Source organism: Vicia villosa, linkage group LG1, assembly GCF_029867415.1.
Source record: "Vicia villosa cultivar HV-30 ecotype Madison, WI linkage group LG1, Vvil1.0, whole genome shotgun sequence".
Taxonomy (NCBI): Eukaryota; Viridiplantae; Streptophyta; class Magnoliopsida; order Fabales; family Fabaceae; genus Vicia; species Vicia villosa.
Window position 1 is genome coordinate 56,623,332 of NC_081180.1, and position 6,000 is coordinate 56,629,331.

Here is a 6,000-nt window from a genome sequence, read left to right on the forward strand (position 1 = left end):
GTAAAAACGTAAAATAAATGATGAGATGCAAGCAATCCGAAAACATTGATTTATATAAGTTGGTTTTCAAATATAACTTAATTTTCAGATTATAAATTTGTATGTCAATTTAAATGAATATATTTTCAGTGAAATATTAATGAAACAAACAATTTACATAGCATATAATAAACTATACTTCATCTACTGTCAACTTGTATAAGAATTTAAAGAACAAAACACTGGTAAGTCACAAGAAGTCTCTTTCTTGTGACTTAGCAATGTCTTATTCTTGTTTTGATCAGAACATTTGTCAACAACACAACAAATACATGCAATAACATACATTTTAGGAAATACCTTTTATAGAAACAAACAATCTACATAAAATATAATAAACTCAAACAACATCATACAACAGAACCAGATATTATAAATTTGTGAGCAATGAAAAAGATATATTATAAATTTCCAGGACGCACCTTTTATTGAAACTAATCGTGGAACAGGAATTAATTTTGAAGCTCATATAGTTTGTGAAGCACTGAAAAAGAAATATAAGGAGGGGGAAGCTTACACAACAACTTTATACTGCTTATATTTCTTCTCATTGTATCTCAAACTTGATGAAGTTTGCTGCCGTTGTTATTTCTTCATTAACTAAAATGTGTTGTTCTTGTTGAGTCCTATAATAACAATAAAAGTTATTATCAACATGTGAAAACACAGACTTATTTATCAACAGAATATGAAAACATCTTGCTTGTGAAGCTATGAAGAAGAAGTACAAGGTGGATGAAGTTCCATCATAGCTTCATGCTTCTTGTACTTTTTTCCGCAGCTACACAAATAATATGTACCATAGCCAAAGTATGGTCTTTGTTAAGGTAGTGAAGACGAATCTGAGAAAATGATAACAGTTAATCAACATAAACAACATGCAACAAATGAGATAATGGAGAACTATATAACAATAAAATGTAAGAAGAAGAATACCTTAACATATGAAGCACGGGATTCACGGATAATGGAGAAGAAGAGAAAAAATGGGTGTTAGGGTTTCACTGTGAAGGAAACGACGCTGCTGTCAATAAGTGAGAGTTCATTCGTTTATATATGGGTAAATTACTTCACAACGGTTATCTACCAACCGTATTGATAAGTATTTATTATAAATATATCACAATGGTGGAACGTACCAACCGTAGTCATATCCCTTTATGTTTTTTACATAAAAATAAATAAAAAAGAAAAGACGTGCCTTAACATTAATGGAATAATATATATGATGGCCCTGAGGTTCAAACTCATGAAAGCTGTATGGTTTTACCACGGTTGGTTGCTCAACCATTGTTATATTCAATTAATTTTTATCAAAAAACAAAAATAATATGGTAGTGCCTTATTTTAAAGATGTCACCACGGTGTAGTGAAGAACCGTAGTAACCATGGTGTTGTTGTTTATGCATTTTGTAGTAGTGACTACGATATATGGTGTTTGATCAACTGTTGGAGAAGGCGATGACATATATAAGTATCATGGTGGAGGGAAATGGTGGCTAAGTTAACGGACTACGGTCCTCGAGCAATAGGTTTAAACTTGGCAATTGATGTGTATCAGGCTTAGTCATTTCGGTTCACAAAACTATTTGTTAATTAGTTGTGTTTTTTACCCTTTATGAATCTATATTGAGTTTCATTAATTATAAATATGTCTCTCTATCATTCTTGGAAAAATAACATTTAGCATTAAAATTTAGTTTGAAAGACATAAAGAAAAGATGTCAATCTTAATAGAAAAACTTAAAGAGTCAAGTAGACATTCTTTGGAGTTTTTGAAATTTGAAAAATCTTTAAAGATATTCAAGGATATTAGAAAACACTTTAAATACTTGTGAGATTTATAATGGATAAATTAAAAAAAACTTAAATACAAAATACGAGTTGTTCTTTGAAACTTGGGGTGCGTTTGATATGTAAACTAAAAAGGATTGGACAGAACAATAAAAGACAATTTTTTGTATTATACTGTGTTTGATGGTTAATGCACTAGATAATTTATTTTCTCGATTTTATTTGATATTTCTATGCACCAGAAAAAATATTATAATTTTCACAATAATAATATTTATTGATACATAAAATATTATTATTTATGAATCAAAATATTAAATAATAAGGAGGAAAAAAGATGATTAGATGGATTGTTTTACTCTACTTTTTTTAATATGTTTAAGCAGCAGACAAATAATATAATTTTTGCTATATTATTTTTTATTAGTATATAAAATATTGATATATATGAATCAAATTATTAAATAATGAAACGATAAAAAAAATGATAAAGTTGGAATTATAAAATATTGGAATTTTAAATCTGTATTTAGGAGTCAATACATGTACCTAGGAGTCTATGCCTAGAAAACTACATACATGTATCTAGGAACTAACAACATCCTTGAAAATATTATCTTGTATTTACTCTCTAATGTGTATATAATCAGATTACTTGAGTGCATTAGTAACTCAAGTATTTCATCAAATATTCAGTTCTCCACATGGTATCAAGAGCTCTCGATCTAGAGAGACTTGCTTCCGCATAAACCCTAGCCGTCTTCATTTCGGTAAATCCTAAGTCACCTTCATCATGACAATTTTTCTGCCTTCATTGCAGTTTTTCTGTCCAGAAACCGTCCAAAAACACCTCCCACAAACCCCTCTTTATTCATTTCCTCTGTCAAACCTCCATTTGATGTCTTGTAGGCCTCTCTTTGAGGAATATTTCGTCTTGCTATAACTTTTTTTTAGCTTGTTACAAATGGCTAAAAAAAATTTGTTGATTACTCTTTATCATTCACCGAGGATGAGGTGAATCCTTTAAAGACTATACTTGACTGTCTCATTAAGCCTTCTGGAAGTTATTCTCTACCGACGACCGACTCGAGTGTATTCTCTCAATCCTTTAGTGTTTGTGATAAAATCCCTAAGAATTCTTGGATTTTGGACTTTGGTGCCACCGACCATATGACATTCAATCCCAATTGGATTTCCTCTTACACCTCCTCTGAGAAGAACCGTTATGTTACAGTTACTAATGGTTCTTATGCTCGTATTGATGCTCTGGGAGTGTTAACTTGCAACCTTCATTTCAATTACAAGATGTGCTACATGTTTCCACACTCTCTCACAACCTAATATATGTTCGTAAACTCACCTATGATCAAAATTGTAAAGTAATAATTTTCACTTCTTATTTTGTTTTTCAGGATCTTACCACGAGGAAGACAATTGGAGTTTCTAAGGAAAAGGGAGGGTTGTACTACCTATCTAATGAACCAAATTGTTCGAAGGTGTTGGCTTCCTACTTGCAGACTGAGTCTTCTATGTCCTCTTCTCATTCTGCCGCACAAATTTGGCTTCAACACGAGCGTCTTGGCCATCCACCATTCTCTTTAGTTAAGTCTATGTTTCCTTCTTTATTTTTACATCATTCAGTTGAGTCTTTTAAATGTGACGTTTGTGAGTTAGTTAAACATCACCGTGTCTCTTTTACTCCTAGTTCCAATAGAAGTGCTGAACCTTTTGATCTCATACATTCTGATGTTTGGGGACCTGCACCTATTTCTAATATTTCGGGTGTTAATTGGTTTGTGTCATTTATTGATGATTGTACTCGAACTACTTGGATTTTCTTGATGAAAGATAAATCAAAAGTATCGGAATTATTTATTAGTTTTTTAAATATGGTACAAACACAATATGGCAAGGGGTTTAAAAGAATCCGCTCTGACAATGGTAAAGAGTATGTCAATCACATCCTTTCAAATTTTACCAGCCAACATGGAATAGTTCATGATTTTACATGTGTCGACACCCCACGATAAAATGGTGTTGCAGAAAGAAAGAATCGTCATTTACATGAAGTTGCTCGAGCCATTCTCTTCCAAATGGCAGTTCCCAACTCATATTGGGGAGAAGCCGTTCTGACTGCTGTCTACTTGATTAGTCAGGTGCCATCACACATGTTAGGTAATGTCAGTCATGTTCAATTTATGACTTCACGGTTTCCTTCTATTCTTATTTGGCAGAGTCTCGAGTATTTGGTTGCGTTGCCTTTGTCCATATCCATAAACATCACCGAAGTAAGTTGGACCCCTGCGCAGTCATATGCATCTTTGTTGGCTATCCCCCAACAAGAGGGGATATAAATTCTATCATCCTCCTAGTCGTAAGTACTTTGTTTCTAAAGATGTCATGTTTCATGATAATTTAGCCTACTTCACTCGTCCTGAGCTTCAGGGGGAGAGCATTCAGAATGTAGAATCTGATTCCGAATTTTCAGTCCTACCTGAGTTACCCATGACTCCTCTCTTAAGTCCTATTACCGGTCCAACAATTGAGTCTCCTGAGTCGACCGTGAATCTTGTGTTAAGTCCTATTATTGGTCCTCCTATTATTGATCCTGCTTCTACAAATACAGAATCTGAGTCACCTACTTCTATTTTGGTCCCTCCTTTGTCGTCTGTTTTGCAGGAACCATTATCTTCCACACCAACAAAAACTAAGGCTAGTGAGCCAACCTTGGTGTATCACAGAAGAAGTAAGCCCGACCTGCTCCAAACACAGCTCCAATTGCCAGAACCGGAGGTAAGTGTTGAAACTCACAATCCTATTAGTGACTCATATAGCTCTAACACTTGTGACCCTAATACAGATGATTTTCCTATTTCTTTAAGGAAAGGGAAAAGGTCATGTGCCAGGTGTAACGCCCGGAAATTCGATTATTCACTTAATCTAGATGTTCAGAGTGTTTAGTGAAGTTTTTATTTTGAGACGATTTAGTCGGTATTAGTTCGGGATAGCGGATCGATATTTAATCAAGAGTTTTAATATTTTCAATATTAGAAATATTATTGGAATAATATTTGAAGTTTTGGGAATTTTCTGAGTAATTAAGATTAGATCGGAAATATGATATTCTGGTCGAATTTGGATTGTCGGTGTTATTTTAAGAAGCGTATTTGAATTTATTAAGTTTAAAGTCGGATTTTAGTCGGACAGTCGAAGAATAATATTAAGAATAATATTATTTACTAGTCGAAATTTATTATATTGTTGGAATATTAATAAAAGTGATATTTTGGTTAATTGAAGTTATTATAAATTAGTTTGTGAAGAATAATAAAAAGAAAGTGAAAGACTAAGCCCAATTGGAATATTAATTAGGGTTTTAGAGATGAGAAATGTAGTTGTCATTTTTGGAGAAGACACGATTTGAAGAGAAGAGGCAAGTTTTGGAGAGGATGAGCAAAGCTTGAAGATTTCCATCCATGGTGCCCAATCGGAAGTGTGAATCGGAGACCCATTGAGTTGCTTCAATTGATAAGGTAAGGGTGGGATTCTCTTCCTATAATGGGGCTTATGAACAATTGTATGTGGGAATTGGGTGTATAGATTTATTGCATTATCTTGTGTTGATTGTTGATGGAAAACGAAAAAAAATTGAATTGGGTCAAGAGGAATTGAATTATTGCTTCTGTTAATGATATTTATTATTGATGAATGTGGAAGTAGATATCTAAGATCGCCCATGATGTGAATACTGTGCAAAGCTAGAAATTGAGGATTATTCATTGCAGATCAGCAGCTTAGGCCATGAACGAACTTGTGCCTTGCCGGTTGGCGTCTCGTTTTCATGTTGTTCTGTTGGCTACTATTTAGTTTCTTTTTACTGCTCTGCTGTATATTGTTTTGTTTATGTTTCACATTAGTGTCTATTAATAATTTTCATGTTTCATACAATTGCTTAATATATATATATATATATAATGGAAAGTAAGTGATTAGGAGATAGCATTATAATAGAAACAATAGGCTTATGGTGATGAAACAATAGCAATACTAAACCAGTAGAATACTATTATGAATTGAAAGAAATGGAACTTGCTTCATTAAGAAGATAGAGAAGACTACAAGTTGTTTATATACACAACTAAGTGATGCATGTTTATCTTATCATGC